This window comes from Topomyia yanbarensis, chromosome 3 (genome assembly GCF_030247195.1).
Source record: "Topomyia yanbarensis strain Yona2022 chromosome 3, ASM3024719v1, whole genome shotgun sequence".
NCBI classification, from domain to species: domain Eukaryota; kingdom Metazoa; phylum Arthropoda; class Insecta; order Diptera; family Culicidae; genus Topomyia; species Topomyia yanbarensis.
The window spans coordinates 365,878,985-365,900,219 of record NC_080672.1 but is presented as its reverse complement, the minus strand read 5'-3'; the positions used below and the strand labels follow the sequence as shown (position 1 = coordinate 365,900,219).

The window sequence follows — 21,235 nt, the reverse complement described above, 5'->3', positions numbered from 1 at the left end:
TACATTAACATGCCACGTTCAACTACAGCTATCACTCATATGAGCAAATGGGTGCCAATTACAGTTGCTTATCGGACTATTCAAACCTTTTGGATATCGCAAACTAAATGATATTAATTATTTCGTGATCGGTAAATAGAAGACACTTCATTTTCAAAGACCCGTTTACCGATCATTGTTTATTTTGAAAATTCTGGGTTAATAAGGTTTTATTCGCAGAAAATTAGATCAAAATGTTCTCTGCATGCCTTGTTCATTCTGTTTGTATATTGATTACTTAGAAATATTAACCATAAAACATTTATTTCCTTAAATTGCAAGTTTGCGTTTTAAGCGACAAAAATAACAAAAGCGCAGAAATGACGCTTGATGTGATGCAGCATACAAAAATGACAATTTGGCGAAATAATAAGAGATGCATACTGAAAATTTATATTATATTGATGTTGTAAGTACTGCTTCCATGTTTCGCTTTAATTTTAATTTCTTAATTCCATTTAATAATCGAAATACAACGATTTTTGCATCAAGATGATCGGTGAATGGTACCCGATCGGTGGATGGGCTCTGTACGGTAGTAATTTTCGCTCATCTGTCAACGTAGTAGGGCATCTACTGAAATTATAAGAAAGGTAGATTTACCATGTGAAATTTGTACTACGTGAAAAATTTGTGGTATTATAAATAGTAAATCGCGTCGTTTACAAAATCTACATTCAGTATTCTTCGCTAGTCTAGACAACAATTCGAATGATTATCATATACTCCACTATATTCCGTGTTTAGTTTAGTTTTATTGGTAGCGAATTTCGGGTTCTGCTCACTCGCCCAATAGCAGAATATGATGAAAACTACTGCGTCAAATTAATCAATTGACTTTTTAACCTAAATTTTAATTTGGTACAAGGCATAATATAACAAATAGATACTATCCATTCTGTGAGGGAAACAGATATGCAGGGATACGTCACAGCTGTCATTTGTGTTATTGTGAGCCACGCATGTTCAACAATTATCTAGTTTCACTAAGCCATATCAGTTGCAGCATGTCCAACAAAAATGCTATCAGCACAAAACATTGATAACGGTGAAAGTCGAAACCTCAGCTGGATAAATCCACCAGTTGCGATGTACTAACTTTGAACGCTTACCCCCAACAAAATCGATCACGGTGTAGCGTCAGTCAGTAATCAGTCATTATCATAACGACAAACTTATTCGACGGTTCGTTCCGTGAAGTATCTTCCACCTACGCTGGGTCTCCATTAAATTGCTTGCAAATAATTTAGCAGCTCTATCCGACGGTCGTCCTACTTGAGGGATACAAACGGTTGTCATTAAAAAATAATTTTTCTTCGTCACAATCATCTGAAGCTCTGCTTCTTCCTCGTTCTGTGCAGTACTTGAAAAGTAATTAGGACTTGTTGGATTACACTCACCCACCCTTTGGAAACCGAACGGGGCCGCATGGGAAATCAATTGATTGCACGCCTGGGAGGCACATTTGGTGCAGCTCGGAAGGTTGAACAGCCGCGAAGGCAACACGAATCGGAAGGGAACAAACCATCCGGTAAGTTTACCCGTATGAGATCGATAATTCGTGCCGCTAGCAGCGTAAGGAAATCATGGCGCAAGGATCGTAATCAGCAAAACACGGTGATCAACGAGGAAGAAGATTATCATCAATATGGTACGCCTGGCGGTGGTGGTGGTGGTGGGGATGATGGCGTTGGTAGTGCAGCAAGCCAGGATTTGCTCCCCGATAAACCTGATGAAGGACTCTTTCGCCGGAGAGTACATCATTTCGAGAAGGATGCTATTAACGCTAATTGGATAACTGATGCCAACGAAGGGAAGCAGGCGAGTGTGGATTTCGAGACATCCGAACAGGTAATTTGCGTGGGAAGAAATGCACGCTGAATAGAGGACTGATAGGGAAGTGATATTATAGCTATAGTGATGATTGATGTTTTGTTACGGTTTTGGCAGTCATTTTTTGTTTGCTGTACTGGGCTCCGAACGAACTAAAATTGCAATTTTTACAATTACAGTAACGTAAGTTAAAACGAAATTTGCTACATTCAACCAACATTTTCACACCAGCTTTGAACGTTCACGCTATTCACGCTAGTTAACATTTGATTTGAAAGACGCCTACTAATTTTCCAACTACTGTCTTCAGATCTGATGGAAAACAGAAAATAAATTAAGTGCAACGAATCTCAGCAAAAGATATGTTAAGGATTCAGGACAGCAGCTACTCACAGTAGATTTTGCATGGGTATGCCCCCTTGAATAATGCATCACAATTTGCTATGAAATGGAAACAGATGGTGAGAATGGAAATTGCTCAAACGGGGGGAAAACTTCGAGCTGTTCAGGTCCTACCCTTTGGATGTAGGAATTATTCACGTTTTATCGACTCATAGCTACCCAAGCATGTATTGCCATGTTTATGATCATTAATAATTAAGTGTCAATCCTGGGGTGACATTGCGCATCTGGATATGGAAGATTTTTCGAACGAAGGCTTGTGTGGGAAAGTCGTTTCGTCTTGGTTGCATGATATGGTGGCCCCTGAACTGACGGTCTGAGGAAAGACGCTGATCTCTTAAATGTCAGAGGTTATCCGTTCCTACCTCGAGCAGTAAGAATACGAATTCTTTGCGTCTAGAAAATGATTGTACTAACTCTGCCTTGCCTTGTACGCTGAATGCGTGTTGCGGAGGTTATCAAAATATAAGCTCAAGCGCCGTTGCGAACTGTAGTACCGAGGCTTTTCTTTTGCCAGCTCAAATTTGCACATTCATCTATCTGATTATGACGGGCAGGTCGCTTCTGTTTAAAGAACTGCCTTTACGGTTAGGTATTATGGCAATCATTCGTGTAAATATATCTAATGTCGAAAGTCGGGGTCGTATAAACTTTTCATAGCATATGATTGGATTGCGATTTGAAAAATTCTGTGTACAATAATGCCATTTGTATTTTTTCTGCATTGATTCTAGAAATATCTAAATGGTCTCTTCTATTGATTTTTATAGTTACGCGATTAATGTTTGATTTCTAGTCTAGTCTAGTCTAGTGTAGTTTAGTCTATGAAAGTAGATGAAAGGATCCTGGAAAATGTTCGCCTACCCTTTTACTTGACAATATTAATGATTGTAAGACACGGAAATGTTCAGGAATCAGGAATTAGTAGCGAATGGTTCAAATGGCACGCTCCTCATGTTGATCGAAGATTTGTGCTGTGATTCGTGTTTTCATCATTTTCTTGGGTTTAGGTACAAAAGGTCGAAGAGACGAAAAGCCGAAAGTCAAATGGTCGAAAGACAAACAGTTGAAAGGACAAAAGGTCGAAAAGACAAAAGGTCCAAGGGACAAAATGTCGAAAAGGACAGAGGGTCGAAAGGGGCGAAAAGTCGAGCACAGCAAAAGCTCGGAAAAACAAAAGGAATGACCAACACATATGAACAAATGTAGTTATTTTGTAGAATTAGAGTAGTAAACAAAAACAAAGGAGCGAATAGAACCGTTAACTGTATGTTAAAATGAAATAAAATTCAACCTTTAAAATGCCAGAGAAAATTGATAAATTTAAAATTAAATCAAAAAGTTTACAAATATCATACCATAATTGATTCCAACTAATATTTTTCCTTCTTTATAGCATGAGCAGTTTTTAATTGGTGATTGACCTAGTAATTATATTGTTTTATCAAGGATAATTTTCGATTTACGGTACAGTCGTAGCAAGCGATTTTCATACCGTTTTGAAGACTTTCTTTTACTTTTAAATGTGAGTTTTTCTACGAATTACCAATGTTTTAATATATGGATCGTTTACTGTGAATAGACGGTGACCGACGGTGGCCACTGGTTTTGTATGACCGGAGCAGGGTAGTGGAATTTGCTTCAGATTTGCCTGTACCGGACTCGGTCAAGCGTAAATTATTTCGTTTCTTTCGCACAATTATAGACCCGCAAGAAGCACTAAAATTCACTAGATTTATTTGTTTTACGATACACATAGGTTGAATGTCCCACTTACTTTTAATCACTAATCTTTGATACGCTGTAAGAGATAAAATACTCTACTACTCAAGACTATCTAACACTGCACGTCGCGCGTGCGTACGGTAATTACAATGACTATTTCGAAACCTAGGCACAGAATGATCACCGTCCAAATCATTTTCGCTTCAGCATAATCTTCGCTCAAAATAATTCTTTTTCTAAATGCCTGTATGGCTTATTCCATCGCTTAAGCAGATCACTGCTCCTCACAATCACCTTCTACTCTCGCGCCGGTCGCGGCAGGGCGATCACTTAGTACCGTTTGACTACTTAACAAATCATTATGACTTCTTATACACATAACCCTAGTAACAATCGAGGTTTTATGGTAGTTCTATAGCCATTGATAAAACTTAGATTGCACTTGTAGCATGCTGTTAAACGTCAAATTGTTACTTGGGGAGTGTCACATGTCCGCAAGAGAAGCCCGGAGATCACGACGCCTAAAAACAAAACATTTCCACTTTACTCGCGAGAGCAGTCGGTTACTCGTGGTTTGCTGTGGCAATTTTAAAAACAATAAACAGTCGCTCCCATGAAAACGCAAGCATCTTAGGCCGATGACAAGCTGAAGCGGAAAGCGAAGCGTTTGCGGGCGCGTCTGAGCGCTTTACATAGTGTTTTGCCGCGTTCGCCCCTCTTTTACTATGACAGTATTACGCGTTTTACATGCACACACGAAAGAGATAGGTCAAACGCATTCGCTTCGCTTACCGCTACCGCTTCGCAAATCGCGTAAGCATGTCATCGGCCTTAAAACATACAGCGGCGGTTGTTGCTTAGTTCGAAGTACATGACCTAGGCACAACGTCGGTGCCCGTGTGTTAAACAAATAGCTTGGTTTAAAGGCCGCTGCCCTATGATGTAACCTATCCATGAAATCTAGTTTTCATTATTTGATGAAAATGGAAAGTTTACCAGGATTGTACCTGGAGAAGGTTATCGGCTCAGCAACTGCTATGAAGATAGAAATAGAAAATAGTTTTTGAAGGCCTAAAGGCTTTATAAATTTAATTATCCCTACTATCACCTGTCATCTGTCTAACGGCATGCGAGATTCTAGAGCATACGTCACGTAGAACAACCGACGGTTTCGAGACAAACCCTGGAAATTTATCAACCGTCCTTCCCAAACAGCTACCTCAACTTTGTGTAGGTTGCAGTTGGAGAAATGACTTGACAAAGATCCGGATCGGCGGGAGCGAGTGATGCAACTGATCAAGAAGTATGACATCATACTCATCATATGCACTAGATCACCCAGAAGGAGCTAGAATCGTTAGTGTGGAGTCTAAAGAAGCCGTAATTCCTCAACGACATGCTTTTGAAAGGGCCAGACATACTGACGTCATTCTTTGCTGTTCTGTTACTTTTCCGTCAAAGGGCGGTCGCTGTATATGGAGGCATTCGCCAGATGTTCCACCAAACCTGCATCATCGCACAGAACAAACAATCACAGAGATTTCTGTTTCGTGTCTCGAAGCACCTTACGTGATGGATGTGGCCACCTTCGGTGCTTGTCATGTTCAGCTTAGTTCGTAAAGAACAAGAACGCACGAGAATTTGAACAGTAGTATCCCAGAGCGGTCGAAGTCATCATCAACGCTCATTACGTGGACGATTTCCTGGACAGTTTGGATACTTGGTGCAGCATCTAGCAAAAGTCTATAAATCTGGACGTTTCCATATACGCCGAATGTGTATTGGGAAACCCACCGTAGGTCTTTTTGCGTTTGACAATTCACTGAAGGTGAATGCATGCACCATATCTGGCGAACTGGCACCAGGCATTGCATTTATCGCTCATATGAGTAAATGTGTCCGGATAATTCGCTATTGCGACAATAAAAACTCAAATTTTCACACGAAAAGTTATTGGCAATCACACAACTTCGCCGGATTAATACAATGTGTTATTTCTCCGGATAAATAAAACCGCTGGAGAATGAACGAACGAGTTTATCACGTTATCCTTTTTACGCACGCTGCCTTGCTGTCGCTATTCCAAAATACGAAAAAACACGTCTATCGTACTTATTTGCCGCATTTCTTTGAAATTAGGTGTAGGTATATTTTGATGCTTTTAAGTATTTCCACGAAATTAACCTGCGGTGAGAAGGAAAAAAACAAATAAATTTTATCCGGAATATTATGCTCATGCTATTTGTGGAGACGGAGAATTTTGCGATTCATCTTATCTCGGAAAAGTTGGACATCGGATAAGGTTCTTCTCGCGTGAGTGAGAGAGAACTACAATGCCTGACTGGCACAGATTGGGACGAATAAATTACGACAGAATTACACGACTTGTGGATGGATTGGACTTGTCTACTAAATCGGCTGGGCGAGGTCTAAGTTCCTCGTTTTTATTCGGCGACGCATTAGTAAGCTACCCGCTAGTATCCAGTTATATCTCTTCGTCGACGCGAGTGAGCTTGCGTATGCGTGTGTGGCTTACCTTCGAATCGTTCAAGCTGGGTTGTTGTCGCTTGATCCATGGAATATGCGCAGCGTTGAATATCCTAATCGAGGGTGATATATCTGGACGGAATCCACAACGGTACTAGCTTGGATCAGATCCGACTGCCGCTGTTATCATCCGTATGTGACGTTTCGGGTTGGCGCAATCCTGAATAGCACCAACGCCGACGAATGGTATCACCTACCCTCCTGTAGAACGTGGCTGATGGTGCCACAAAGTGGGGAAATGGACCGGACTTCAATCCAAGTAGCACATGGTACAGCTCGACAGCGTTTCTTTACCAGCCGATGGTGGATGGTGGCCCAAGCAAGTCGAGAGTCAGTGGACTACGAATGAAGAACTTCGTGCGGTATTTCACCAGCGCAGAGAACTACCGTTGTCGTTGATCATTATTAGCAGGTTTTCAAATTCGAGTCGATTGATGCAAGCAGTAACATACATATAACAAGCAGTGCTAAAGTTTCGTGGACATAAGGTCTCAACGATCTACTGCGGGCTGAGAACTTCCTTTGGCGGCAAGTGCAGAGCCAATCCTATGCCGACGAGTATTGTACGCTACAGCACCTCGAAGTAACACCTAAGCAGCTCGAGAAGTGTAGCGATCTCTACAAGGAATCACCCTTTTTGGACGATGCAGGGGATATCAGGATGAACAGCCGAATTGCGGCTGCATCTACCGCCCCATTTGAAGCTAAGTATCTAATAATCTTGCCAAAAGATCACCGTTTAACGCACCTCCTTGTTGGCAGCTGCATGCAACAATGATACGGTGTTCAACGAGATTCGATAGCGGTTTAGATTTTCGCAACTGCGTTGTATGATTAAGAAGGCAACGACCCGACCGCCGATGATGGCGCCACTTCCAGAGGTTCAGCTTACACCACACATTCGTGCATTCAGCTACACCGGCGTAGACTACTTCGGTCCCTTCCAGGTCAAGCAGAATCGCAGCTTGGTGAAACGTTGGGTGACGCTGTTCACATGCCTCACTATTCGTGTGGTACACCTAGAGGTTGTCCACAGCCTATCGACACAGTCTTGCGTGATAGTGATTCGTAAATTCGTGAGCCGTAGAGCATTTTACTCCGACAACGGAACGAGTTTCAAGAGGGGTAAACAACTATCAGAACAGATGCAGAACATCCATGAGAACTAGACAGAGACCTTCTCGAATGCGGGAACAAGCTAGCACTTTAACCCACCATCAGCACCACATATGTGTGGATTCTGGGAGCGGATGGTCCGTTCTGTCAATGCAGCCATAGCAGCTGGCGCAGAACATTCACGTCAACCTACTGATGTGGTACTAGAGATTGTTGTGCTGCACGCGGAAGCAGTCTTCCCATGAACATCGACAAGTTTGTACCCGTGTACCAAATTTCATGCACGCGTTCAACCTCAAACATGCTTTGACTTTGTGTACGCATCGAACACCGAACCCAACCGAACGATGTGCAAACTTAGGTTTAAACACCGTGTACGTACACCATGTGCGTACATAAGAAAGACACACACAAAACAGAATGAGTCAATGCTAGTGATGATGGGTGAAAGAAAGAGAAAACTAGTATCAAGAACCTGTGTGTACGAACACCGCGTACGTATATGGGGTTCGGTTGTGCAGACGAACATGTGCTCGTGTTTTGGTACGCATTAACGCGTTCGAGTTTGCACACGAAATTATGGTGTAGGATGAGCACAGAACTAGAGCGAACATGGTGTTCCATGTTCATTTGGGAAAACTGCGCGGAAGCGATGGTCAGCTCGCGACCGCTAACTTGCATTCCGCTAGACGACGTCGATCAAAAAGCCCTCATACCCAATCACTTCCTGCTTTACTTATTTTGTGAAAGTCAAATTTTGGGCGCAAAAATATAATTTCACCTATCGAGCTAAAAACATGCACAGTTATCCTTGAGCCCAAATGATACCCAAAAAGTTGCTCGGAGCACGAATGTAATTTTTGTCCCACCTTAATGTCCATTATGTCAGATATTCGCTTAATACTACAAGGGTGAGATCCACGACGCTTCGTACGCGGCTAGCATATTTTAATCGTGCCAGCCAATCAGTCCTCGGCACAGAATAACACCTCGACTTGAGGACTCCTGTTTTCAGTCGCCTCTTACGAAATGGGAGCATGAGCACAGTGGATCAATTATTGGCTGAGATTCTTCAATATGCCGGATACCGCACGGCCTGTAGGCTGGTTTTGCCCAGAGAAAGATAATAGCCTGTTACCAAGCCCCTACTGAACCACAGCTACATCTGTTGTTAGTCGCCTCTTACCACATGAGAACAAAAACTCAGTGGGTCAATTATGGAACTCTAGTGATATGTGGAAACTCACTCTCTTCTAGCATCTAAACTGAAAATTATGAATCAAATTCACGGTCCGCGCGATCATTCAAGAACATACGCGAATGGCTACACGGTTATAAAATCGAATTCATGTACGCGATGTTACATACATGCTATCACACGTGACATACAAGCACCCACGTTATCAAACATGATTATATACAAACGCTCGGGCCCTTCACGATGGTACACCGCGATCATCCACGCACAACTAGGCCCGCAAACACAAAAACACCCTGACGATTTGTTTACTAAATAGAAGAAGCTATAGAACTTATAATATGATTACTCAGTCTCAAGTGCGAACAAATGAACGCTCACTCCCAAGCGATCCCACACATCTAAACCGTAGCCGCAAAATCACAATCAGAATCATGGCCCACTGCAATTGACCATAAGGGGAGGTTCTCATTCAAATGATCAAAAAGTAAGCAAAATTTGGAATACTTTTGTTAGCCAATGAAACAGTTTTAGAATTTAAAAAGCTTATGTTTTCGTCTTCATTTAGACTTTTTTTTAAACGAAAAAACGAAATGGTCTGCCTCAGATTCAATCTGAAACACAAAACTAAGAATAAGGCTCCAACGTAAACTAAATTTATTGAAGGAATGACCTAAGATCGGGTAAAAAACTATGTTGCAAATTTGACGTAATGGTGCGATATCAAACTTTGAGATTGGTTTTTAGCCCTTTTTTCACTTCACTAAAAATAGTGAGAGTTTGTGGATTTTATAGGTCATTCCTTCAATGAAAAAAGTTTTCTTTCGAGAGGTCAAATGCTGAAATCTAGAGCTTTTATTCAAAACGAAATATCTACAATTAGTGACTCTCTTTCTTTACTTTCTCTTCTGTTAATAAATCGGTCACTTTAACATTTATCCCTCAATTCTTTTCATAATACGCCAGTCAAAACTACCATCTTTCGATCTGTACTGTAAAATAAGTGAAAAGTTCTATAGTGACGCTATAAAAATCGAAAGAGAAAGTAAACAAAGAGAGTCACTCATTGTAGATATGTCGTTTTGAATAAAAGCTCTAGAAATTTTTAAATTGAACCGTTTTCAAATGAGAGTGCACGCAGTTTTGAAAAATTATGTTTTGAGACAAACGCATTTAAAGTTTTGAGAACGCTTTCGATGTCAATATTTTGTAACAATTGCATGGAATTGCATATTGCATGGAAATGCATATTGCATATTTTCGAAATTTAAAATGGTCAATCCAATATGGCAGACCCCATTTAAAAATAAGTGGTATTCCAACCAAAATCGAGTTAATATGTATAAAAATAAAAAATGGCGATTCCAACATGGCGGACCAAAATGTGACTAACAATTTTGACAAACATTTTTCGTTTTCTGTGGTTGTTTGATAACTCACGATTGGTTTGCGATTTTACTACCGATCAGGCCGTGAGATTCTCGAGACCTGTACACATATACAGTGCAACGTGAAGCATTCTGAGAACGTGAATAATGCCATGAAAAGGTTTCTACCTGAGGCGCGTGTCTCGAGTCGAGAGCGTCCCATGGCAGCAGGGACGGTGTTTGACCTGTAGAAACTTTCTTAACGAGCGACACTATACCTTTCAAAAATGCAAAAAAATAATCATTTTTTGAAACTTTTGAATGAGAGCCTCCCTTTAAGCAATGTTTTAGGGGGTGACATTTCCTGTCTCATCTGTAATTGTAGTGTGTGATGGGAAGTTCTTCTGAGAACCCAGCTCTACAACTTCAATAGGATAACCTTAATAAAAAATGACTTTTGGATGGAAGCATTAGAACTTGAGCTAGACCTATTTATTGGGCGCTACTATTTCAAAAGAACATATATCGATACGGAATATTCGATTTAAACACTTCACTTCACTTCGTACAAGGCGATGTTCTCGAAATCATATTTTCCATTAACCGGTCAATTTCAAATCAATCCAATTTTGTTAGAGAAAATCGTGACAAACCATATGAAATAATTTGCATAATGTAGCTACTATGATTTCGGAACAAAGAATGTTGTTTTTAGAGTTTTTAGTTGTTTACATAAAACAACTTTTGCAGGCACATAAAAACATGTATTCTTTCACACTCTAAAAATATACTGCTTTAATAAAAATCAAATAATAAATATGAATTATTAGTATGATAAGAAGTAAGCCTTATTATACTGGTAGGTAGATATAATCAGCGATCAGCGACCAAAAATTGACAAAAGAAATATAGTTTTGCATCGAAGTTTTCCTTCAATCCTTTCGTAAGATTTGGAATCACAGTAAAACGGTATTTTAATGTTGCTTAGATGCGCTATATTGATGGCTTTGGCAGAGATACGTGTACATATGTAAAGAATACATATATACATAGAAACTGTTATTTTTTCGCAAACCTTTGTTTAATCGATTGATGGTAAAACAAGGGCATTCTATCTATGGACGGATTCTCCTCGTCAGTAACTAATACCAACTTAATGCTAGTTAGATAAGTCCACACCTGCACCAAATTGGCGCTAGTTAGACACTAAAATCCAAAAATCCAAATGACTGACTTATACGAGTGATGTCTCGATAGTAAGCACAGAGGTTCTGTTTGCTGACGAGGAATGTGAACCGAAACTGTTTTTTGGTATAAGAACCAATCGCCTGGTACTATGCACAACTCCCTAATGGGATAAATTTTGGACATAACATGAAGTAAGTTTTTTTAGAGTTTCGAATTCTCCTCATCAGTAACTAACACCAACTTAATGCTAGTTAGATAAGTCCACCAAGCACCACTTTCAGTTGGTACTGGTGTGGACTTATCTAACTAGCATTAAGTTGGTGTTAGTTACTGAGGAGGAGAATTCGAAACACCAAAAAAACCATACTTTATGTTAGGTATGTTAGGTTAGGTCTTATGCACAAAAATTTGGTCTTGTTCAAATTTCTTCCCATTTAGGAATTTTGTATGAAAAGATTCGTTTTTAACTAATAACTATTAGGAATTGATAAGACGATCAACGGCATTTATATACAAAATTAATCGACTAGGAGTTAATTTGCTTTTAGAAAATGTGCAGTACAAATAGTGACTCACAAAAATTGTAAACATTCATTCAACTTGTGCCTAAAATTATAACCAACACTGTTGATAACACATACGACATTCTCTCGCAGTCTCTCAGTAAATCATTTCAACACACACTGAAACAGCTTTACATTTTGCTTGAACTTGACCCTGGTTGGAAAACATGTGCTTTTCCATACATAACTGAGAACTTTCCGTCGAAGCTTTCGTCGTTGTACATATACGCTCCCGAAAGCTTCTCGTCTTTTCACTTTTGCGTGCTTATTTGTATACTAATACCAACAGAAACCATAAGTGAATCAATATCGTAGGTAAGAAGCTTATTTCTGGTAATTTGTCATTCTCACAGTATTGATGCCGTTTGTTATAAACAAACTGTTACTATAAACATAACGAAACTGACATAATTTTTAGCTTTAGCTCTGCACATAATATTACTAGTTGGAACCACTGTTTTCGATTTGTACATATTAGAAAATAATTAGAAAATTTTATAAACAGCTCCGAATCTCAAAAAAATTGAGCTCTAAAATCACATTCGTTGTTTGAAAAACAAAGATGTATGACAAATAGCTTTAGTGTCTAAATGTGCTTATAACGTCAAGCAGAATGAATGAATATGAATCGTTGAGTGCCACTACTTGGATCTCACGACAGAAACAGACAATCGAACAAGAAGTCTACTACCGCTCTACAAATCGTCATCGGCTTGTTATGAATCTCACGTGCTATCCCGGGAGATAAGCTACTCGCACGAGATCGTGTGCGTATGCCCGATGCAAATTTCCCAATGGATTTTCCCTCGTTAAAACACTCTGGGTAGAGTAACGCAGGTCGAGATTTTTCAATTCACAGGTGGCAAATATGGCGGTGGCGGAATTAATATGATTTACCTCAAAAATTTACTGTCACGGGTCAAAGACCACCAGAACGCCTAATGTGACCGTTACATGTTGGCCAATTTGCTAGCCTTAGAACCCGTTGTGCAAAGGAATCAGGCTTCTCGTGCCAATGTGAGTGAACAGCGAAGAGAGAGAGCAACTTTCGCCCCAGCCTTTGTCCGTTCGATTGACGTCACACGGCGGTGTTGCGGCGACGGGCGGTTCGATGGTCGCGTGAATTTCACTCCTGAATTGGCGGAATCCTCCCGGTAGGGGATGACGGTGCGGTCAGGACGTGAGACGACACTTGGTGCTTTTATGGATAGCGTCGGACCTGTTTTTGCTCGTGGTTTTATGTGTGCGAATCTTCACGCTCGGATCGGAAGCAACCATGCACATAGATCGGCGTTTTACGATGATGGGTTGTGGGACAGCACGGAAGGTAGCAAACGCGAGTCGAACCGAGTGCTTTTTTCGAGAGTGCTGAGAAGATCGAAATCCGGTGGAAGTCATAAGAATTATTTTCGCTTTCAGTTTTCAATTTGAGGTTGCGATTATTGGTTGATGAATTGAAGTGGTGGCTTCAGCGGTTGAGCTGAGTGAAGTGAAGTATTGCTGTGAAGGGGTTTTACGAGCTTATTAAGTGTTATACAATCGTGACTCTTCAACAGGGTGGTGGATTTGAATCGAACACAGGTTTAGCATTCCACAATTTATTGATTCACGTACACGGGGCCCGTTGATTATAGTGATTCTAATTGGTGTGCAGAATTTCCGGATGACCTTGCCCTTGATAGTAGGGATCGGGTTGAGGTCCAATTGATAATTTATTGGATCGAACACATCACGATAGATGTTGTCACGCGGGCTCACAATAGCTTTCTCTCACCTTTGATTTGCATGCGTGTAACAAAACATACTTATGTGTTGTCAGACAAAGTATATAAAGTAGTGGAGAAGTGGACACATTACAATAAGAAGCAATCAGATTATGATGGATCCTCTTCCGTTGTCTTTGTCGCTATATTAATATGTAGTTATGTTTCCATGAGCCTGCAGATGCTTGGTAGGGTTCGAGTTGTGTATGTGACAGTATGGGTCGTTTTTCTCCGAAGGCTCCATTTATGATTAGTGTGAGAAGGGATCGATGGTAAACATAACCTGATTGAATTTTGTTTTGCTGAACATGGGCATATTCTTTCTTGACGGGGGTCTATGGAGTACTTCAATGTGTATGTTAGGCGCCGGGGTTATTGCGAAAAAATACCTGTTGTTTGGTTAAGCTTATGTAGTAAACGGAGTCATTACTACAGTTTTTGCTGTTACATGCCAACATCAAAGTTTTTCCATTCTTTTGTAGATATTTGTTTTTTATACATATTTCTCCTAGTTTGAATGACTGCTGGACGAAAACCCATTTTTCACCTAATAAACGCAAAACGGGTACGCGAAATTAGGCACAAATACGTTAAGCATAATTACCGATTGGCTTAATATACTTTTGGCATAATGGAGGATGGGCATTATTCACAAAAATAAAAATAGTCGCAAGGCTTTCTTTGTTGTAGTGATTGTAACCTTACAGTCGTTTTTTGAGTTAGAAAGAATCTGCGCTATGCTATACCATTTCTTCGTATAACTTTAACGAGAGATTGCGAAGTGAACAATTCCATGTGCCTCCTTACTCCTTACACGCGCAGACTTTTTTACGTTCTGTGCAAAGGAAAGACTTTCTTCATTTAAATATATCAGACAGTTTCCGTAGCTCTATCTTTGATGGCAACAAAAATATAAACAATGGACTGAATAGTGTGGGAGATGATCATTATAGAACCAGAAATATTTTTATATTCGTTGAATAAATAATAAAATGCATCATTCTTCATTTCATGAGCTGTTCTTCAAGGTTAATATTTTCTTTTTGAACAATTGTAACAAATATGTATGTAAGAACTAATCAAAGTTAGTGTGCGTTATTTATACCTACATATAAATGAGATTCATTTTAAACAAGAGGGTTTAGCCGATTTCAGTTCAGTAAAATTCATCGGTTTTACATCGAGAAATATGTACAAAAATAGCTTTCCCGCGGCAAACATTGGGTCTGCTTGCTTTATTTAGTAAAGAATCATTAAAATATATACAGGATAAACTGTTGATCGAGTTTGATCATCTTCTAGAGTAGTTCTAAAAAATCAACCAAAGTTCAAACATTCTTCCCCTTATCACCCGATGCCATCACCACTAAAAAATGAGTGTTTTAAGTAATACATCAACATGATAATTTATTCTTAATGTACATTATGAGGGATTCCATGAGAAACCGGCCGACCGCAAAATATGACCATCGTCGATTCGAACGAAACTTTGCAGGTGTGTTCGGTTTATGAATCTCCATGATATTCTCTGGCAATTGGAATATTTTGATACAAGAGCAATTTTTCAAAAGGGCGTAAACGTTTCTACGTGCATGAATTTCAAAATTTTGTTGTTCGATTACTGTATTTTATACAGCAAAACTATCGGAGAACGAGTTACAGGAAATGAATACTTCTGCCCGAAAAAAATATATACTGAAAAAAATGTTGTGTCATTTTTCAAAAAAACAAAAATTTATGTTAAAACTTAAAATTGCGACGAAACCCATTTTTTTTAATTTTTTATATTTTGTCAACAAAAACCTAAAGAGAAAAGAAACATTTTGAATGTAATCGCATGATGGAGAACTTATCGGTAAAAAGTTTTTCTAACAATAAATAAAGATACATGTTTTTAAATTTCATGTTAATTGGCATACAAAATTGTAATATTATTACAGAATATCATTTTAAGCATTATTTAAAATCAAAATGTATTTAACAAAAATCTTCCAAAATGCGATAGTTTTCGAGATATTTGGAATTTTGCTCCATCAAAAACAATTAATTCGAGTAATTATGCTTAAAGTTATTCGCGTTACCCCATCATAAAATGTCAACAATCTAATGTTTATCGTTTTAAAGACGTAAAAGCAACTTTTTTAGTGTATTTGGATCATGGAGAAACTTTCAATAAAAAAGTTTTCCTAACAACTTTTGACATATTTTTATAATTCATACTATTTGCAGTCAAAAATGAAATTTTCTGTTTGAATATGATTCTAAACGCCATTTTAAATCGAAATGCTTATAACAAAAAATTTCTGAAATGTATTAGTTCTCAAGATATTTTAACTTTTGTTTTAACAACACAATTATTTTGTTTTATTACGACCTTTTCATAAGTTATTCGCGTTTCTCCATCAACAATAATAGGTTTTTCAAAAGGCCCATAAACTTTACTGCAACTTTCCCTTTGACATCAAGGCGATATTGTAAACCATTTGAAAGTTACATGAAAGCAACCAAAATATTATTCAACCACAGAGACTGATGATTAAACTTTAAAGTTGAATCATGTTATGGTTGTTCTCTTGTAACTATTAAATGCTTTACAATATCGCCCTGATGTCAAAGGAAAAGTTGCAGGAAAGTTTATGGGCCTTTTGAAAAACCTATTATTGTTGATGGAGAAACGAGAATAACTTATGAAAAGGTCGTTATTAAACAAAATAATTGTGTTGTCAAAACAAAAGTTAAAATATCTCGAGAACTAATACATTTCAGAAAATTTTTGTTAGGAGCATTTCGATTGAAAATGGCGTTTAGAATCATATTCAAAAAGAAAATTGTATTTTTGACTGCAAATAGTATGAATTATAAAAATATGTCAAAAGTTGTTGTTAGGAAAACTTTTTTATTGAAAGCTTCTCCATGATCCAAATACACTAAAAAAGTTGCATTTACGTCTTTAAAATGATAAACATTAGATTGTTGACATTTAATGATGGGGTAATGCGAATAACTTTTAAAAAGAGCATAATTACACAAATTAATTGTTTTTGTTGGGCAAAATTCCAAATATCTCGAAAACTATAGCATTTTGGAAGATTTTTGTTAAATGCATTTTGATTTTAAATGAAGCTTAGAATTATATTCCGTAATAAAATTACAGTTTTGTATGTCAATTAGTAGTAAATTTAAAAACATGTATAAAGTTATTGTTAGAAAAACTTTTTTACCGATAAGTTCTCCATCATGCAATCACATTGAAAATGTTTCTTTTCTCTTTAGGTTTTTGTTGACAAAATATAAAAAATTAAAAAAATGGATTTGTTCGCAATTTAAAATTTTAAAATAAATTTTTATTTTTTTGAGAAATGACACATTTTTTCAGTGTATATTTTTTTCGGACAGAAGTATTCATTCCCTGTAACTCGTTCTCCGATAGTTTTGCTGTATAAAATACAGTAAACGAACAACAAAATTTTGAAATTCATACACGTGGAAACCTTTACGCCCTTTTGAAAAGTTGCTCTTGAGGCAAAATAATCTTGTTACCTGTGGAAATTTTTAGTCTTCCATGCCAGTGAAACGCGTAAAGTTTCATCGGAATCGAAGATGGTCGGTCACGAGTTTAAAGATTTTCGGACGGATCTTCGTGGAATTCCACTTAGGGGCCGTTCATAAACCACGTAGACTCATAGGGGGGACGGGGGGGTCTGGCAAAAGTCTACGTTTGTCTACGAGGGGGGACGGGGGGTCTTTGAAAAAGTCTACGTAGACTTTTATTTTTTGTTATTCTCGTATTACTAATTATGAATGGGATTTAAAGAGAGTTGTATTCAAAATATCGGTCTATTCAGTATTTATGCAGAAACTTCAGAGCTAGTACATTATTGAGGTAACTACTCGTTAAGCGACCACTCAACCCAGAACCCACGATTTTTTTTGGACAACCTCACACGTTTTTGTTTCTTGCGTATATTTTGATATAGTTTTGATCTGAGAATAATACAAAATGACAGTTCCAAAGACGATCGCCAAAAATTCCTCTCGTCGGAAGATTTTGACTGTGAAATCATCTGAAGCACCACTAGTTAGCAGACATGCATGGACCATTAAATGCAAGAACCATAAAAAGTTAAAACATGTTCAAAGTTAAGCATTGTAACAACAAAACACCCGATTTTTAACAATAAGTAGATTATTTTTTTAAATTTTTATTTAATAATTTCGGTGGTTAAAGCAGTAGTGTAGTTAAATTTCTACAACAAAGTGATTACTCGAGTTAATCAGTTTCTCTTGCAATCATTTACACTGATTTCAAAATCTTTAAACACCCGTTAAATTTTACGTCTTGACCCTATGCAACTCCGTGCAAACCGGCTCTACTATATTAATCTTCGAAAATATTCGGAGTTAAACTTTGATACTTTGCGATAATACTCTAACGTGATAATTAATTACATAATAAATATAAATATTTTTGGGAAGATTTAAATAGCTTCGTTCCCTTAATCAAATAAGGCAATTTAGATTATCTTATTATCTTAGAAATATTGAAATTTGTTCACGAAAAGTTAGATTTGTGTGCATGTTTGGTTTATTATTTTAGTCTAGATGATAGTACACATCAACAGTATTAATTTGTAATTGTTTCTTATTATTTAACAATTTTGAATGCACCAGTAAAGCTCAAAAAGTTTTTAGCAATTCTGCATTGTTGGTGTAGGTCGCACTTCGGCCAAAATTTAAGCTAGTTATAGTAATGTATCATTTTACATATATTTGAGTGACTAACCTTGAAAAGAAGTATTCCGCTACAAAAACGTTGGAAAACACCTTGAATCGGTATTAATTGATTTGATCAATCATAGACAAAAAACCAATGTGAAAAATCTTTCTTTAATATTTAAAAAGCTTGAAATAAATCTGAACGCTTATTTTTAATTGAACATTATAATGTGCTTCTTGCTAAATTCATATTTCCTGCGAATAAAAAAAATTAAAAGTCTACGTAGACTTTTGGCGGGGGGAGAGGGGTTGGTAAAAGTCTGCTAAGGTCTACTAGGGGGGAGGGTGGGTTAAAAATTCTGAAATTTCGGTCTACGTGGTTTATGAACGGTCCCTTATGCCAATCGTCTAGTATGCCTAATGTACATTTTCCCTAACATCTTTATGTCTAACGTCCATTATGTCTAACGTACGTACTCTTAACTGTTGTATGCCTAAAGTATTTCTGCCTAATTTCATACACCCCTCAAAAGCAACCCGGTATGAGTCATATTTAAGTAAGCATCGTTAGCTCAAATAGCAATAATTGACAGCGCAGTGTTTTTCTTTGCCTAAATCGTACTATCTATTCATTACGTCTAAATCGTTAAAGAATTTGTCATTTCTTCGGAGGAATTTGTGGACATTACGAGCCTTTTGCCAATAACTTTGCTGAAGACATAAAGTCTTTACTGGCAACCTTCTCACATACACATTCACCAAGCTGGAGTGTTCGCCGAAGTGAGCTTTTGGCCAAATGACGGCCGAAGATCCCTGTATTTTTTTGCACTATACTGATTTTCGCTCGTAGTATCCAGTCATATTTTCCACCTCTAGATTTGTTTTGCTTTGCACGATCAAGCGCCAGTGTTTCCCGGTAATGTTTAAGTATGGTATTCACAATCGATGCTGAAAATTTGGCACCTTTGTCGATCATTTCCGTTGACCTCGTACGTTTTCAATATGAATGAGCAAAATTATTTATATCTTTCTCGTTTCATCTTTGATTACATTTAAACGTGTTTATGAATCTCGATAAAAATTTTACCACTAAACACACAATTCTTCCTGATCAAAATACAGTATTATGCTACTCGCTACGACAACCATAAGGGCAACAGTAATTAAAAGTACGAGTCCAAATATTAAACAAAAAATCTTATAATCCGTCTACGTCTCCACTTAATCAACGATTACGCAAAAACTGGCAAATTCAGGCAAGATTTGTAATATCTCCCAAATGGACAATCCCTTGAGGAGCACGAATTGCCTCGGAACACTGTGGACATACTTTGATACTTGATGGGCAACAATTCGCTTCGTTGAATCTACGCCGAGTGAAGAAATCTCCTCCACTGGACTCGGTCCTGGGCCAATCTCTTCCAGTCACCCTGGACATTGAGTGCTTTTAGGTCCTCTCCCACTGCAAACAGCCATCGTGTACGCGGCCTGCCACGGAGTCGTCGGCCTCTTCCCGGTTCTCTACTGAATATTATCTTCGCCTGTCGTTCTTCCGGCATTCGAGCCACAAGACCAGCCCACCGCAGCCTGCCGTTTTTTATTAGCTTGACAATATCCACTCCTTTATATACTTGGTATAACTCGTGATTCGTGCGACGCCGACAGGTGTCATTTTCTTTTTTACCACCGAGTATTGTTCGCAGCACCTTACGTTCGAAGACACCGAACGCTCTACGATTAACTTCCTTTAAGGAATTGAGCGCTTGGTAGTATGCGTAGGAAAAATTGTGCGCAGCTTTGCCGCCGATTTATCCTATAGAGCATTCAGTAAACTGAAAAAGAAGAAAATCAGTCGATTTATTAGATTATCAGGCTTCAAATCATGCAAAATAGTTGGTATAAAATCAATTGACCGGGCGGGATGGTGCTTTTGAAAAAGTGGCTGTGGTTTTTTCACTACGCAGTTGTGTCGCGTGCCCCGGCACAGTGTGGTGATGTGACGAAAAATCACCGTCACTTTTTCAAAAGCATCATTCCACCCGGTAAATAGTTTTTCCACCAACTATTTTGCATGATTTGAATCCTGATATTCTAATATTCTTACTTTGATTAGTTCTTACATACATGTTTGTTACAATTGTTCAAAAAGACAATATTCACCTTGAAGACCAGCTCATGAAATGAAGAATGTTTCATTTTGTTATTTATTCAACGAATACAAAAATACTGCTGCTTCTATAATGATTATCTCCCACATTATTCAGTCCATTGTTTATATTCTTGTTGCCATCAAAGAGAGAGCGACGGAAACTGACTGATGCCAAATAGGATTTCTTCCGTATACTGCGATGAGTTGCCGAAACAAGCAAGGTACCGTCGGAAACGTAACATACTCAGACTGTCCAAAACACTGCAAGTTTTTATAGATTACAAAATTTTATTTTCCTCAATACTTTTCAATTTCGGTACCAATCGTATCGGTAATACATGTAACAGGCTTGAAATGTTCTTGAACCAAAACTGTTCATTTAAATGAAGAAAATCTTTCCTTTGCACGGAAAGAAAAAAGTCTGCGCGTGTAAGAGGTAAGGAGGCACGTGGAATTGTCCACGTCGCAATCTCTCGTTTAAGTTATTCGAAGAAATGGTGTAACATAGCGCAGATTCTTTATAACCCAAAAAACGAATGTAAGGTTACAATAATTCTAATATTCTATCAATATCTTGTACAACGCGAATTCTGTCTTCGTCTGCAAACTACGGGACATCGGCTGGCTAT

The 21,235-nt window shown here is 38.2% G+C and overlaps 1 protein-coding gene across 4 annotated transcripts in view; it reads left to right on the top strand.

Annotated features, from left to right (window-relative positions):
- LOC131693257 (cAMP-dependent protein kinase type I regulatory subunit) overlaps positions 1–21,235 on the top strand; it is a 142,304-nt gene that overhangs the window by 15,469 nt on the left and 105,600 nt on the right. Inside the window, exon 1 of one of the 4 annotated variants that reach the window (XM_058980946.1) lies at positions 13,342–13,467. The exons of 1 other annotated variant lie outside the window; for it this stretch is intronic. The gene's annotated coding sequence lies outside the window, so the exon portion shown is untranslated. Of the gene's footprint in view, positions 1–13,341; positions 13,560–21,235 lie in introns of those variants that run through there. 2 more of the 4 variants (XM_058980947.1, XM_058980945.1) reach the window with 2 other exon arrangements.